Source organism: Pelodiscus sinensis, unplaced genomic scaffold, assembly GCF_049634645.1.
Source record: "Pelodiscus sinensis isolate JC-2024 unplaced genomic scaffold, ASM4963464v1 ctg53, whole genome shotgun sequence".
NCBI lineage: Eukaryota > Metazoa > Chordata > Testudines > Trionychidae > Pelodiscus > Pelodiscus sinensis.
In genome coordinates, this window is record NW_027465900.1 from 136,987 (window position 1) to 153,620 (window position 16,634).

Genomic DNA, 16,634 nt, shown 5'->3' on the forward strand with positions numbered 1-16,634 from the left:
GCCATGGCCTGTGGGCAGCAGTGACAGGGAGCCCACGTGCACAAGCTCCAGTACATCAGACTTGCCAGTATCTTACACACCTGACATGGAAATCTGTCTCACCCACCTGGGTCCTTTCTCCTGTCAGGGACAAATTAACAGCAGAATTAGATGTTTTAGGGGTTTTTCGTGGCTGAACATTGTCGAGCATCTGTGATGACAACTTCCTGTCCCTACCCAGAGGAGAGAGACGTCACTAGAACAAGGGGTCGCCAAATGAAATTAATAGGCAGCAGGTTTAAAACGAGGAAAAGGGAGTACTTCTTCACACAATGCACAGTCAACCTGTGGAACTCCTCGCCAGGGGATATTGTAAAGGCCAAGACGATAACAAGGTTCAAAAAAGAACTAGATAAATTCATGGAGGTTAGGTCCATCAATGGCTGTTAGCCAGGCTGGGCAGGGCTGGGGTCCTTAGCCTCTGTTTGTCAGAGGCAGGGAATGGCGACAGAGGATGGATCACATGAGGATTCCCTGTTCTGTTCATTCCCTCTGGGGCACCTGGCATTGGCCACTGTGGGCAGACAGGACACTGGGATAGATGGACCTTTGGTCTGACCCTGTCTGGCCATTTTTATGTTCCCATCTCTCAATGGCTTGTTGTCTCAGATGTTTAATGTTGTATTATCAGATGGAAATTAGATTTACAAAGTTGTCCAGTCAGTCTTCCTGGACATGTCTCTGAAAACCCAGTTTGTTTTGGTCGCTTGAGACTGGTTTCAGTGAGCCAATATAGAAAGAAAGCTGTGCTGGCTGGCATCATCCGGCACCTCTCTGCTTATTTTCCAAGCGCGGCGAGAGGGCCTTGAACGAAACAACACAAGGGCTTATTTGTGCGGCAGACATGCCTCCGAATGTATTTGATGTTCCAGAGGATGAAAGTTGAGTGTGCTGCTCAAAGCAGTAATTTGATTCAAACTAGCCGGGTTTGCTCTGTGATTGCCACCTGACGCTCTCTTGGAAACAAACCAATATCCCCGCTTAGAAACGGAGTGAATTTGAACCAAGAAATCCTGCTTTCTCTGCCTAGCCCAGAGCAAGGCACACACTGGAAGGACAGAACCAAGTGCACGTGCGGCAAATCGGAGCCTCGTTCCCACGTCCCTACTTGGGCAAAACTCCCCTTCGTTATTACGCAGCAGAAGCATCCAACAGTGAAACATAAATGACCAAGGCTCGAACGGCCCCCGCAATCGGGATGTGAAACAAACCAGGCCAGAAGTCAGCCCTTGGCCTTCCACCACCAGTGAACACAGGCCCAGCTGAGCTGGATGGGCTTGGCACGGCTGTTCGGGCTGAGCCTCGTTGTCTGCCTATGAAATACCAAGTACGAGTTGTGAGGTCTGGACTCTGGCCATGGCCTCTGGCGTCTCGTAGGGAGAAGCAGGCTGATGAGGAGAGATGCTTGTTTGGCCAGGGCCAGCATCTGCAAAACCTTCGATCCGTACCCGAGGGCGCAGTTTCCTGACTTCTGCAAATCCAAATGTTAACTGCTGAGACGAAGAGCCCCCTGCATGAATCCTGGTGCATTCGCGGCTGTAGCCGAGTAATACGCAGCACATGTCAACGGGGGTGTCCTGAAGCAATGGGAGAGCAATGTGGATCCCTTACGAAACTGTCTGCAACTCCCGAAAGGCTTTTGACGTGTGCCCTGCAAGGCCCAGGCGAGAATGCTGTCAATCCGTCCTAGCTACTGACGCCCGCACAGAGGTGGGTGCTCAGCACAGACATCTGGCTCAGCTGGCTTTAGGGGATGGTATTTCTCCACTGTGAAATCCACAGTGCTACTTCAGAGCTCCCAGAATGCACTGCTGTGACGTAGTGGGGGGCTGTCTGCTCTGTGACCCGGTGCCCCCCTGCGCTGGGCTGTGTGATCCCCACTGACTCTCCCGCATGTGGATTGGCCCAGACACCGGATAACGAGGCTCTTTCCCCAGGGGGGAGACACAGGGAGGGAGGGGAGACGGACACCTGGTTGGGGGCAGGGTCTGGGACCGAGGAGTCTGGGGCTGGAACCGGGAAGGAAACAGACTAAGGAGGGGCTGGAGTCTAGGGGCCCAGGGACCCATCTCAAGACCTGACTCCTGTAGACACATCACGTCTGTGCTGGGCTATACCCTGGAGGAGCAATACCCCCCCCCCCGTTCTACTGGCTGGAGGAGTCTGTCCTTGCTGCTCCGGGGCTGCAGGATCGGAGGACCCCGACTCGCCGTCACAGCCGCGTCTGACTGCAGCCCAGGCAGAGACTTTCCAGGAGACCTCGGAGCTGAGCTGCAGTGAAACTGGCAGCCCCAGGGGCTGGGACACGCCCTAGGCCAGGCTGTGCTTGCTTTGTGCACCCCACAGGCCCGGCAGCGGCACGTCCGGGCTCACTGCGCACTGCGAGCGTTGGCATAAGATGCAAACCTCAGAGCCATGAAGACACAACGGTGAAGGGGTGTAAATGGTCAACGCGCCTTAATCCCTGGCTGCTCACCACAGCAGCCTAACCCTTCCCTCGCCACTCGTGAGAAGTAGCGTGAAAGGTGCTGGCAGTGAGTCACTCAATTTATCCCTCCTCAGTCAATTGGCAGAATGTAGGGAACAGCGTTTTAGGGCTGTTAGCACAATTGTGGCTAGAAAGCCTGTCCCTGAAGAGCTGGGAATGAGAGTGCAGGGAGCTAATTGAGGAAGTGCTTTTCTCGGGTAGGCGTTGCTGCTGCTGAGCGCTGCGGGGAGGGAGGAGGGATCCTGGTGCCTTTGCCAGGGCCTTGGATGCAGGGCTGGAGGTGCACGAACGGCGATGGTGAATAGCACGCGCCCTTCACAGTGTACCAACCCGAACCCAGCTCCGTCGTCTGCCTCGTGCATGGCGCATCCCCAGAGTGTCACGGCGTGCTGCCTGCAAACCTGTCCCCAGGCCCCTGCTGTCAGCACTGGGGAATCAAAGACCCTTGCCCAGTGGAAAGGACCACACAGGGTGCCCCACTGGTGTTGCTCACTCTGTTCCCTGCTCTGAAGGGCCCTAGGTTCTCAAGGGAGAGGTGCATAAGTTCCTTACCCTACTGCTTCAGAACTGTGGAACAGGTGAGTGCAGGAGGCACGGGGACACACAAATATGCATAAAAGTGGTGAGCCAGGTAAATCGTGCTGTGTGGCTCATGATGATAGGTTGGTGGATAAGAGCAGACTTTCACAACATCCTCTGGCAAGGAGTTCCACAGGTTGACTGTGCATTGTGTGAAGAAAAACTTCCTTTGGCTTGTTTTAAATCTGTTGCCTGTTAATTTCATTGGGTGACCCCCTAGTTCTTGTGTTATAAAAAGAGATAAATAGCACTTCCTTTTTGCTTTCTCCACATCTGTCCTGATTGTATAGACCTCAGTCATATCCCTACGTAGTTGTTTCTTTCCTAAGCAGAAGCCATTCCATATCCCTAATAATTCTTGTTGCCTTTTTCTCAACCTTTTCCAAGGCCAAAATATCTTTTTTGAGATGAGGCGCCCATATCTGTACGCAGCATTCAAGATGTGGGTGTCCCATGGTTTATATGGAGGCAGTAAGATAGTCTCTGTCTTTTTCTCTATCCCTTTTTAGTGAGTCCCAACATTCTGGTTGTTTCCGGCTGCCATGGCACATGGAGCGGCTGTTGTCAGAGAGCTCTCCGCAGTGGCCCCAAGATCCCTCTCTTGAGTGGTTGTAGCTAATTTAGACCCATCGTTTCTATGTACAGTGGGAATTGTTGTTTCTAGGGAGCATTCCTTTGCATTTATCAACGCTGAATGGCATCTCCAGGAGGGGGAGGAGACTTCTGCCTGTCAGAGAGGGCCAGAGTTCACCGGGTGCCCTGCTGCTGTAGCTCCTGAGTCCAAAAGAGGGCGAGAGCCCGGACCTTCAGGACAGGGTTCAGCTTGAGCAGGGCACCCACGTGCCCCGACAGCAGAGCGTGGGAATGGTTGCACCTCCAGGATCGCTTGGCTTGCGGGGGTGGAGCTGCCTGACGAACTCCCTTCGCAGCTGGATTTGTGGGCCTCCTGCTCCGCTTTCCCCCGGGCAGACGCACTGGGACTGCTTGGCCTTCCGGGGGCAGACCCCTGGCTCACCCGGGCCAGCAGGCGGGAAGCTGGGCGAGGGGCTGGCCCGGGTCGAAGCACAGCTGATCCGTGATGGAGGGCAGGCGGCGATTGGAACTTCAAGGAAGACTTGTGGCTAGAACTGGGGCCTCTTTAGTGCCCGGGCGCTGGCGGCTGGTCGAAGCAGGGGGACCCAGGCATTGAGGAGTGTGAAGGTCCTGAGGCTGGGCAGGGCGTGGAGCGGGAGATGCAGCAGTGAATGTGTCCTCTGGCCCCTGCCGCCCTGGCAGGCATCTGCACGTTGCCAGGCAGTCTCGCCTCCCTGGAGGGCTCTTTGGCAGTGTTCACAGCATTTCACCACCCACCCAGGGCTGGGGAGGGCTCCGTGGGGCCCACCTGCCCCTGTTTCCTGCACACCAGTCTGGGTAGTGGCGCGGCACAACCTGCCCGGGGCCTCAGACCCCATTCTTATCGGGTTCCTCCTTTTGCTGCGGCATCCGGGCCAGCCTCACCCCGATCTCGCGCTGTTGGCTGGATTGGGGCCGCCAAACCAATGCGCCAGGACTGGTTTCTCTCTGCAGCCTTCTGCAACTGCTCTGGAACGGCCGCACCATCATCGTTTTATGTCAACGGCATTTTTCAAGGCCATCTCGGTAATTTGCATAAAGCAAATGATCACCTGATTGTTCGACAGAGTTAACATCAGCACAGAGTGAAATTAACACAGCCCCACCACACGCAGCAGGGCTCATCGAAAAGGAAACGTGCGGCCCAGTCTCGGGTGGAAACAATCGGTGCTTTTACAAAAGGTGCCTTCTCGCCTGCTAGATCAGGGCATCAGAATGCTCAACACTCCAGCAGGATCATCTTGCATTTGAGAGCATCCTGTGGATTCCAAGTCTGTTCATTTTAATTATGCAGAATTTACACATTCCAACAGCAAAAATATCTCTTTTCTCTCGCTGAATATCTTCAGCCCATCTGTCCCCTGAAATCTGGAGGGAATAGATAGACCCTAAAAGCATTTCCCTGAAGTAGCTAGAGCAAATTCCATGCTCCTTTACTTCTGTGGCATACAGCTTGTCAGCTTAAGAGCACCAACCCATTTCCCCCTGAAGATATGATAATGGAGGCACTATTTGCATACTGAAGAATTCCCTTAACTGCTTTCCAACTAAGGAAGCCACAATGAGCCCAAAGCATACAAATCATACTTCCAGGGTATGGGTATGACTGTGTAGCAGCAAGGGAGGCGCTCTGTTCTAAACAAGGACTTCCCTATCCGGCCGAGGACAGGGGAAGGAAGGCTTTGTTGCGGTTTAATCGGGCGTCATTGGAGCCACTGGACGGTGGCGTACGGGCTCAGCAGGGAGAAGAGGCACATGGGTTCACCTGCTCGAAATATTGTTCTTGTCCAGCCAGCAGAAACCAAGCCCTCAAGCACAGGCTGCTTGGGCTGAGCACGCTTCTGGAGCACACCCCTGAACCTCTCAGCTCTGCGGGGGGCTGCCTGGCACTCAGGAAACGCCCGATCTTTTAGGAGGGTACTGGAGGGCCTGGCAGGCAAAGAGAAAAGCAATGGTGTGACCCTCTGGTCCTGCGGTACCAGTGCCTGTGACGGAGCAGCCCAGCCCCGTGCCATCTGTGAGGGAGCCCAGAGGCCCTGGGAGAAGCCCGTCCGGCACAGACGGCCCATGTGCTGCTGGGGCTATTTTGGAACAGGAAGTAAAGGAGAGGCAGGGTCTCTGCCCAGAGGGCGGATCTTGTTGCTCGCTCCCTGTGGCCAGAAGCAGCCTTGCAGGCCGGGCTTTGAGAGCCAGGGGAAGGTCATTTGGTCAGAGGCGAGGGGTTGCTGGAGAAGCCGCTGCTCTGCAGCAGCTCCCCCCAGCACGCGGCTCTTTCTCCAGCTGGAAGTACCCAGCGGGCGCGGGCAAGGTGCTGTCCTCAGCCTGTGTTTGCTCTTCCTTCCCCCCGCTCCTGGGCTGCAGTTCCGGCGCTGGGCGCTGTGCTCTCCTGCCAGCCAGGCGCTGGGCAGAATGCGGCGCTAAGGGAAATGCTGGGGCAAGGCGGGTGCGGGCGACTCTTCCAGGAACGGTGCTGGATGCGGGAACCACACGCTGAGTGACACATGGGCTGCAGACCCCTCCCTCCCACGGCTGGTCCAAAGCCACGTGACCCATCTCCTGCTCCAGAAGGGGCTGCTTGGGCTGAGCACGCTTCTGGAGCACACCCCTGAACCTCTCAGCTCTGCGGGGGGCTGCCTGGCACTCAGGAAGCGCCCGATCTTTTAGGAGGGTACTGGAGGGCCTGGCAGGCAAAGAGAAAAGCGATGGTGTGACCCTCTGGTCCTGCAGGGTTGGCAGCGGCCCCGTGGGAACAGGTCAGTCCCTGGGCCGAGGCATTGCTGGGCTTTGCTTTGGCAGAGTAGGCAGGTGGGGGTTTCCTTGGCTCGCCAGAGGCACTGCAAGTTGTGGCCTCTCAGGGCCCATTGGCTTCTAAGGGCGATGGCCTGTGCGGCTGGCGCGGAAGGAGCCGCGGGCCCAGCTTTCGTCCAGACGTCCTGACGTGGGATTGTGAACAAGGTGCCTGCCCTTGCCGGAGGGCCTGGCATTCTGGGTGGCGCACTCTGGAGATGGAGCAGCAGCCATGGCAAGTCTGTGACTTCCCTCTGACGGCGAGTGAGCTCTTGCTGGCTTCGTGCCTGGAATCGGGTGACGTGTCTCAGCTGTACGTCCAAGTCAAGGCACCCTGCCACAGAGCGCCGACGGGAAGTATCACTGGTGGCCCACGGCCCGTCATCTACAGAGAGGAGCATCTGAGTCTGGCCTCCCGCCTTCCCGTGCTTAGAGAGCAGCAACGCCCCACGGGGTTAGGCGAGACCCTACCCGCAGGGGCCCCGGCACTCCCGAGGCACCAGCCAGTTCAGCCAGGCTCTACGTACCAACCGTCGGGCCCTTCCCCTTCACGGGCGCACTCTGCAACCCGACTCCGACTGGGGGGGCGACTGGCAAAGTTCGGAACACGTTCGCACGTCTATTAATTAAACCGCCACCAAATGTACGTGCAAGCTGTGCCGGCGCTGCGGTGGGAGAGCTCCCGGGTGTGCTTAGTTGCCTGTTCTGTTACAAAACACACATGCAATTATAATCAAATATTGCCATGCTCCTGGTACCAAACATCACTCCCCGCGCGGCTGCCAGAAATAGCTCATCAGGCCGGGAGAAGATGAAGACACAGCTTGTGGCAAATTGGCGTTTATGTGCTCTTGTCAGCTTCTGACAAACCCCTAATTTTATGTCAGTGAGTTCTGAGCTTTCCCCTTGGTCTCAGTGGTTACTGGCTGGGATTCTCAAAGGCAGGTGAGTGCTAAGTAAGGCACCTAACTCCTTTAGGCTCCTTTGTAACCATAGTCCCTGGGATTTTCAAAGGGGAGAGAATCCCTTTGGAGCGGATGGGGAAAACATTTCCTAGGTCTCTTCCATAGAGAAGGGTTACCAAATCCGGGTGCATGGGTGTGTTGGGGCGTGTGTGGGAGTGTTGGGGGTGTGTTGTGGGGGTGTGTCTGGGATGCATGGGTGTGTTGGGGCGTGTGTGGGAGTGTTGGGGGTGTGTTGTGGGGGTGTGTCTGGGATGCATGGGTGTGTTGGGGCGTGTGTGGGAGTGTTGGGGGTGTGTTGTGGGGGTGTGTCCGGGGTGCATGGGTGTGTTGGGGGTGTGTCAGGGGCATGCGTGGGGGCGTGTTGGGAGTGCATGGGGGTGTTGGGTGTGTATGTGTGTGTGTTAGGGGTGTGCGTGATGTGTCGAGGGGTATGTGGTTGTGCCGAGGGGTGCGTGGATGTGGGGGCGTGTTGGGGGCTGCGTGGGTGTGCATTATGCTAGGGCAGTGATTCCCAACCTTTGTCCCATGGACAACCCCTAAACTAATTTTTCATATCCCGAGGAACCCCTACCTATGAAAACGTTTGCTTGGCCAGAAAAAGTTGACAGGGAACTCAATTCAATTCCTGCTAAATTATTGTCAAGAAAATGTATTTGTAAAGAGCTGTTCTATATTTGTGTCAGTTTACATTGTAAGAAAAACATGATTTATTTCTTTGTTTATTCCACGATTTCTCGGAACCCCTGACGATGGTGAGTGCAACCCCAGGGTTCCGCGGAACCCTGGTTGGGAAACACTGGGCCAAGCTTTCACTAGGGCCAACATCTCTGGCTGTGTGGGGTGGCCAGCGCTGGTAGTGCTGCCCCATGGCGATGCAGGGGATTGCCGGTCACTCCCCTTCCTGACATCTCCTCCCCCTCAGGCCTGTGGGGCTGGTCCTCTCTTTTGCTCCTCAGCTCTCTGGCTGGGTCCTGTGTTCCAGTCCTCCCCTTTCAGTGCACCAGGGCAGGACTGTCGGAGTCTCTTGGTGCTCGTCTCAGCCTCAGGCCACAAGGTCTGGCCCCTGGTTGTTCAGGGCCGTCCCCATCGGGGTTCCCTGCAGGTGGGTAGATTCCTGGTTGTCCCGCCTGGAGGAGCCTGGCCCTTCCCCCTCCACAGGCTCTGGCCCAGGGACCCAGAGTGGGCAGCTCCGTTCTGCACCTTGGGGAGCCAAGCCATTGCCTGCCTGGGCCGCTTCCGGTCAGAGCTCCCCCGTTCCCGCAGACTCCATTGAAAGAACTGAGCAGAAAAGGGGGGTCCTGGCTGTCCCGAACCAGCGCTGGGCTCGGCTGGGTCACTGTGCTCAGGTCTCAGCCGGCGAGAGCACCAGGGCTGTTTGCTTGCACGGCCTGCGCTGGCTGAGCCCACCTCCAGCTTGCGGGGGCTTTCCAGGAGCAGCCTCTGGGGCTGCCTGGGCTCCTCTGCGGGTGCAGCTCCTTCCCTTCTTCCTCCCTTCGTCTGCACCCCCCTTCGCAGGTGCACATGTATTTTGAAAGGACCCTAAGCCCCATCTCCCTTGCAACAGCTGTGGGCCACACCTCCTGTCATGTCCGCTGCGCTGCCGGGGCCCCCTCTGTCCCTAGGCAAGTGCTCAGTGCAGCCCTCCCCGGAGGGGGGAGTCTGAGGCCTCCAGCCACTGACGACACTCGCAGTCCGGCACAGCGGAGGAAGCTTTGGGAGCCTGGCGAAGGGGAGGTGCCATGGAGGGGCAGGCTCTGGCTGTCGGCAAGCCTGTTCCCGGCACAGCAGCTGAGCTCCAGCACCCGGGAAGGGCCCTTTGGTAGCCAGTGAGATCCAGCATTTGGACAGTGTAAGCCTGCCTCCAAATGCTCTGTGGGGCCGCGATGCTACGGGAACAACAGCGTTCCCTCGAATCGTTTCCACCCATCTGGAAACGGGAGGGATCACGTGAGGATTCCCTGTTCTGTTCCCTCCCTCTGGGGCACCTGGCACTGGCCAATGTGGGCAGACAGGACCCTGGGCTGGATGGACCGTTGGTCTGACCCGGCGTGGCCGTACTTATGTTCATGTGTGGAATACATTGTTATGTGCACCGAGGCATGTGTGAATGTGCACCGCCTGGAGAAACACGACCCTAGCTGCTCCACTGAGTGGCATTGGACTCGCTCGTGAGCGGCCCAAGCGCCCGGCTGTCAGGGGCCCTGCTGTAGAGCTGGCAAACGAAGAGCTGGCTTTGTGACGAATGCTGGGGCTGTTCTCCTTTGGAAGAGCTCAAAACGGGCTCGCTGGCTAAACATCTTCCACGACGTTTTTGTCCAAGCTGATCAAAGTGGTTACTGACACTTCGTTTGCTGCGGATCCCTTTTGGGGCTGGCGGCGCGGTGGCAGCCGGTGGAGCAGCCTATTAAGGGACGGTTTCCGTGAACTGTCGTTCATTTCAGTGCAAAATGCCATTGTGGTTTTGAACCCTCCCCCGTTTCATTTTAGAACAAACTCCGGTTCTGGCAGCTTTCGTTCTCAGCCACCCCAGCTGTCCTGGTGAAAAATGTCCCAGCGGAAGCGGCAGCCGGGGTTAAATGGGTGGTTCCCGGTGCGCCGCCAAGCAGCGGACGCTCGCTGCTAATCAGGGTCGCTGTGGCCATCAGCTCGCCTGGACAGTGATTTTGGGCTTGTTGAGTGCCCAGTGTGCCCCCTATGCACGACTCGACGAAGACTCGATCTGCAACTCAGCGAGGCCAAGCCCAGCCTCCTGGGGCCCTGGCCCACCGGGGGACCGTCCTGTGCCCTTTGCAGCACAAAGCAGCACTGGCAAAGGAAGCGAGCACGGGGACCCTGGCCTGGCGGAACCGGTGAGCTGGCCCCAGCGTGCTGAGCAGCAGGGCTTGCCGTAGGGTGGGGGACAGGAGCCGAGATGAGCATGAACTTGAGCAACACCCCACTCCCACATTTGGTATTTTCCAAGGATCCGACGTGGTGACCCTGCCTCCTGGCCTCTTGTACAGCTAGTGAGAGCCTGGCAAGTAGCCTCCCTCTAGCCGCTCCCCCTTCGCACGGCGGGGCTCGGCTTCCTCTCTGCTGGTCCCCCGGGCTGGATGCAGTCTGGCCCTTCGGGCTGGGCCCTCGCTGCAGGCTTGGCATCCTGGCCAGCGAGGCAGAGCGCAGGGAGGGGGAGGGGCATTGCGGCCGGGCCCCTTGGCTCCTGTCTGCAAATGAGAAACGCCCAGACTGCCTGGGGCTCAGGTGAGACCCACAGGGGACCCCTCTGGAGGCCCTCAGCTTGGGCCCGCCCCTGCAGGAAGAGTTGGCGCCCATCCTGAGAAGCTGGCAGAGGCCTCAGCAGGGCCCCTCACGCATCTGGTGCAGGGAAATCCCCTTGGGAGGGGGCCGGGCAAGCTGCCTTTAGCGGGGAGACGCCCCCTGGCGGGAGAGGCACTCGGCGGGAGACGCCCCCTGGCGGGAGAGGCACTCGGCGGGGAGACGCCCCCTGGCGGGAGAGGCACTCGGCGGGGAGACGCCCCCTGGCGGGAGAGGCACTCGGCGGGAGACGCCCCCTGGCGGGAGAGGCACTCGGCGGGGAGACGCCCCCTGGCGGGAGAGGCACTCGGCGGGAGACGCCCCCTGGCGGGAGAGGCACTCGGCGGGAGACGCCCCCTGGCGGGAGAGGCACTCGGCGGGGAGACGCCCCCTGGCGGGAGAGGCACTCGGCGGGAGACGCCCCCTGGCGGGAGAGGCACTCTGCGGGAGACGCCCCCTGGCGGGAGAGGCACTCGGCGGGGAGACGCCCCCTGGCGGGAGAGGCACTCGGCGGGAGACGCCCCCTGGCGGGAGAGGCACTCGGCGGGGAGACGCCCCCTGGCGGGAGAGGCACTCGGCGGGAGACGCCCCCTGGCGGGAGAGGCACTCGGCGGGGAGACGCCCCCTGGCGGGAGAGGCACTCGGCGGGGAGACGCCCCCTGGCGGGAGAGGCACTCGGCGGGGAGACGCCCCCTGGCGGGAGAGGCACTCGGCGGGAGACGCCCCCTGGCAGGAGAGGCACTCGGCGGGGAGACGCCCCCTGGCGGGAGAGGCACTCGGCGGGGAGACGCCCCCTGGCGGGAGAGGCACTCGGCGGGGAGACGCCCCCTGGCGGGAGAGGCACTCGGCGGGGAGATGCCCCCTGGCGGGAGAGGCACTCGGCGGGAGATGCCCCCTGGCAGGAGAGGCACTCGGCTGGGAGACGCCCCCTGGCGGGAGAGGAACTTGTCGGTGCTGCCCCCGGAGGGAGGTGCTGTGGGATGAGCTATTTTTAACACGAGAAGGCAATTATAAAAGTGCAGCCTAATAAAAGCTAAGGGAGAATTATCCTGGTGGGAGTGTGGGCTGACTCCGTTCCTGCTGCTGAAAGTTTGCATTTTAATCACCTGCTTTTCCTTTGCAGAGTAGCCTGGCGTGGGGGCCATGGCCTCACACTACCCGCGCCTGGGAATCCCAGAGCGACCCAGGCCTAACCCACTCCCCCTGCCCGCAAGAAACCGCCTTGGTCCGAAGGGGGGTCTGGAAGGACCGCCGTCTCAGAGCCCGTGGCCCAGAACTGCAGTCTGTGGGTTAAAGGCAGGCCCCGCTCGCTCAGTGCCATCTGGGGCGGGCCAGGGGGGCTGAGCCCGGAAGCAAGTCCTGGTGAATGATGGCCCTCTCTGATTGGCTAGCTCTCCTCATCTAAGTCAGGAGGCCGTTTCTGGGAGGTGTCTAAGGACCATAGTCCTTGGGTGTGCTGGACCCTGCTTGCGGGGACCCGCCTTGACCCCAGGCTCCCAGGTCCTAGTTTCCCATCTTTGCCTAATGACCTTGGCTGACCCTGGCAAGAGAGCCTGGCCCAGCACCACCCCAGTTCTCGCCTCACACTGTGTGGGAATGGACTTGGACGTGGGGGGTGGGAGCTGGCCTCACCCTGGATAAGCCTCTGACCTTCAGCTGAGCAGCTCACTCCGTGCTCTCCCAGCACCCGCCTCCCAGCTGTGGCACAGAGGGAGGTCACAGCTGGAGCTCCCCCCATTCGTCGGTAGCCCAGTGTCCATTCTGTCAGTTGGCTAGGCTGTCTCTTAACTCTCGCTGCCAGTGGGCAGCGTCTATCCTCAGACGATGGAGTGGGGGCTTGTGTCCTCCGCGTTTGCGAAGAGACGGCTTCCGGTGAATAAGGACAAGTGCCAACATTATGGCAAAAGTTTCATTATTGTCGTAACACCACGGTGCAGCTACACTGTCCCCTGCACTCTGATTGGCTAGGTCGAAGTAAGAAACACAATTGGATCTGTGCAAATCGTGTATCTTGTTTCGATCTGTTTTAGAAACAAAGCGCTATTCCCAACTGTCCCTTAGCCCTCGTGGAACCAGGGTTACGGGGATGCTGGCAGAGTGCACCCAGTGTTTCAAAATCTATTTTGAAATAACGGACGCATTTGAAGACATGGAATAGCTATTTTGGGATACTGCCGGTACCCTGAAATAGCGCCGCAGTGCAGACAGGGCCTGAGAGGCCGGTCAGGGAAGGAGCGTTCCATTGTCCATGGCTCTAGGCACATGTAAAAATCGAGTCCTGGCCCCACAGGCCTTGTGATCTGAAGCCCTGATGAAGCAGCATTGATTGCACCCCAGCGAACAGAGGTGCCAGTTAGTGCTGCGAGGCGCCGTTCCTTGAATCTGGCCTGGGGGCTCAGGCAGATGTGTCTGTTTCAAGCTCTTGAAGGACGGTTTGTAGGATGAGGTCTGCACATCACTGAGGGGCCGATGCTGCAAGAAGCGAAGGGCAGGACTAAATGGCCAGTTGTCCCATTAGAGAGAGGCAAATAACAGGCTCTGTCCTGGGCCGGCGCGGTTCAGCATATTGATCCAGGAGCTGGGTGTCACGTTATTGGATTGTGAGGGGAGCAGCCGGGTCACTGCTGCACCCATGGGGGGTTGTTCGCCACGAAAGTGGTACAAAGGGGCCATGTGAGGGGTCAAACAAAAGCTACTTTCTTCTGATTCTGTATCTGCTCTTCATATACCTGTGTAATGTCTGTGTGTGGAGTTAGGGATCTGTAACCTGTATGGAGACTGGAAGTCTCTCTGAATGTGGTTGAGCAATGGGCAGAGCCCGGCCTATGGACATGCTAATTAGCGAGGCCCTGTGGGACAATAGCACTCAATGGGCCAAGGACACACCTCGGGAATGGTGACTGACACCTAAGGGCTACCAGCAGGGAACACAGGGCCCCGGAGCCGGCCACAGCAACAGGTGCCAAAAGGCAGCCATCTCTCCCCGCTACATTGACCCACCTCCACCCCCAACAGCAGGGGTCCTGCACAGCCTATCACATGCGGTGCGCTTCGCCCAGGGCCCACACTGCCCCAGCGAGCAGTGACTGCAGAGGTGCTACCGGTGCTCAGGTGCTTTCCCTTGCCTGGCCCTTTGCAGCGGGTGCTAATCCCTTCGGGTCCGCCCCGACTCGACAGCAGCTCCCCCTCACCACAGAAGATGGTCCAATAACAAACATGCCCTGGCCACCTGGGCTCTGGAAAAGGAAGTGGTGGACGGCACTGAGAGAAGTGGAGAGTGATGCACATCTGAGAATGCAGACAAACCACGGGGTGTAGATGACCTGGCTGTTCTCCGTGTTGAGCACTGTTGGGACACGTATAGCCATGGGATCGAGGCAAGGAAGTGCGAGTGTGTGCGGGAGTGTGCGCACGTGTGTGCGTGTGCATAAAAGATATTTGGTGTTTTGCATCCTGCAGAGACTGTAAGTCAGCCAACCTCCCCTCCAATATCAAAACTGCGGATACATGAGACTACCTTTTGGGAAGCTAGCATGGGCTGATCTAGAGGTAGGTCCCAAACAGCCCCCAAACAGCCACTTGCTCCCGCGTGGCGGCCCGGCTGAGCGGCACAGAAGTCAGCCGAGTGCCACGACGGGAGGCAACAGCGTCGCCCAGAGGGAACAGCCAGCGTTTCAGCATTACAGAGTCACAGACATTGGGCTGCTATATATATGATGACAGGTGGCTTGTATAGACACGGGAGCTTTTTCTGGATACCACTGGTATCCCAAAATAGCCGTGCAGTGTAGACGTACCCTGGGTAAAAAGGTTTTGAGAGGACTTTGTCTCACTAATTTACAGAGAGTTCAGTATGACATAAGCCTGTCAAATAGCTGATTGCTGAGACTCCTTTTCAACAACCATTCAACATTCATCCAGCAGCAGAGTCACAAAGACGTGTGACGTTATGGGTGATGTCATCTTGTAAACAAGACAGTTTATAGACCTTTTTCTGCTTGGGACCTGGCTCTAATTCAAACACCTGATCTTCTGGAAACTTCCTTTTGAGAGAGATAGGTGACTGCAAAACCGAGCAAGCTGAAACCTTGTAGGATACACAGGTCATTTTAAGTAAGGCCTGTATTCCTATATTTGCTATTTTTTTCAGGCTATAGTTTTGAAGTTGTCTTGTTCAAAAGGAAGCCAGGGGTACTGGTGTAGGCAGCCTCATGAAGCCTTCCCTGGGCTCACTTGCGTGTGATTCCCTGCTGTTTCACGTAAAAAAGGCTTGCGGGCCGAGGTGGAGATCTGTCTTCAGAACAGCTCTCGAGGGCTCGGGACGTCAGGGTGGGAAGTTCTGCTCTTTGTATCCTGACATGCAGGTGTCTGTCTCAAAACGAAGCACATGCAAATCAGCATGCGTGCTGAGTCCCACGGCAAGATTACCCTGCCCTGCCCCGCCCCATGTCCTCTCGAGTCGTCATGCGCCTGCAGCTTCTTGAGCCAGGCTCCGGGAAGTAAAGGGCCTGCGAGCGCAATTCCGTTAACAGACCCGGGCGTTCGGATTCCTGGCGTCTGGGGCATATTGGTTAATGGGCAAACATCACTCCCAGCATGGTCCTTTGCGCTGGTTTCAGCACACACATTGCACCTCTCTGCCAGCCAGGCCGTGACTCTGCGGCCCTCTTGCGCTAAGCAGGGGCGCTCTGGGCGGCACGTGGATGAGCAAACATTAAGGCTAAACGTGGACCAGGCCCTGTGTCTGAGGAGCGGCTCTAGGTCACGAGAGGGTGGCTGGTGTGGGGCAGCAGAAGCCTGGCGTGACCCAGGGAAGAGGCCCATCAATGTCACGACGACGGGAGGGGTCTAACTGCAACTCCCAAGCGGGCTGCCGGGCGGAGGGGAGGGGCGTGCAGGTTGCTGCATGCTCAGACAGAAGGCTGAGGAATAAGCCAACCCTTCCGTTTTTGAAACCAAGTCTTTGCTTGGCAGATGGTTCATGAAGCTGAAACAACAGCCGTGCTGATCTTCTTTCCTGGCCCGAGCCGGGGGATGTTCCGTTCCCGGGAGCTGAAAATTGTGACAAGCACCAGGAGTCCTGTTACCACAGCAACAGCCACAAGTCCTGGCAGGGTGGCCTAAGGTGCCAGAGTCCATCTTTCTGTCTTTCTCTCCGTTGGGTGTTCTGGCCTCCAAAGGGAGGAGTGGGTTCAAATCCCCCTCCCGACACAGCCTTCTTTTGGGGGGCTGGACTCCATGACCTCCAGAGGTCTCTTCCCACCCTTTGATTCTGTGATCAAAGTTTCTCATAGGCTCAGCAGTTGTGGCGCTCTTACAGAGACAATGCCATGCTTTCTTTCTTTGATTGAAAAAGTATCACTTTTGGGGCAACCTACATTGGGTGTAACTAGTGATAGGAGGTAAAGTCCAAAGAAGAAAGTTATAAACATTATATCCCTTATTTATTTAAGTCCATAGTTCTGACAGAAGCTTCTATGTTACGTTGTTTTAACCGTACATTGCATGATGCAAAATCCATTTGAACATTTGCTTTGGTGTTCCCAGCGTATGTTATCCATCCCTGGCTGGGGAGAGGGAGTTAGTGAGTTAAAATGATGCAGAACAGAGAGGTTACATTGAGCAGTGGGATTAATACAAACTTTAAGGTACCCTAGGTAATACAAATGTACCTTTCATTGGATGCAATACATGGCCGGCATCTATTCTTAAACCCTGTGTGTGAAAAGAGCAGTTCTCAGGAAAAGCCAAACTAAAAAGCCTCCCCCCAAAACAAAGAAAATTAACCCCCACGGGTCTCTTTCTAGACAGACTTCTACACAGTCTGAATCCCTTGGTCCTTTTGTAAAAATCGACTGAAGAACTAGGAA

General features: G+C 57.3%; 1 long non-coding RNA gene across 1 annotated transcript in view; it reads left to right on the plus strand.

The window, feature by feature from the left end:
* Positions 1-16,165, plus strand: part of LOC142824387 (uncharacterized) — a 28,555-nt gene extending 12,390 nt beyond the window's left edge. Inside the window, exon 3 of the long non-coding RNA XR_012899287.1 lies at positions 15,739-16,165. This is a non-coding gene — a long non-coding RNA (uncharacterized LOC142824387). The remainder of the gene's footprint in view (positions 1-15,738) is intronic.
* The last annotated feature ends 469 nt before the right edge of the window (positions 16,166-16,634 follow it).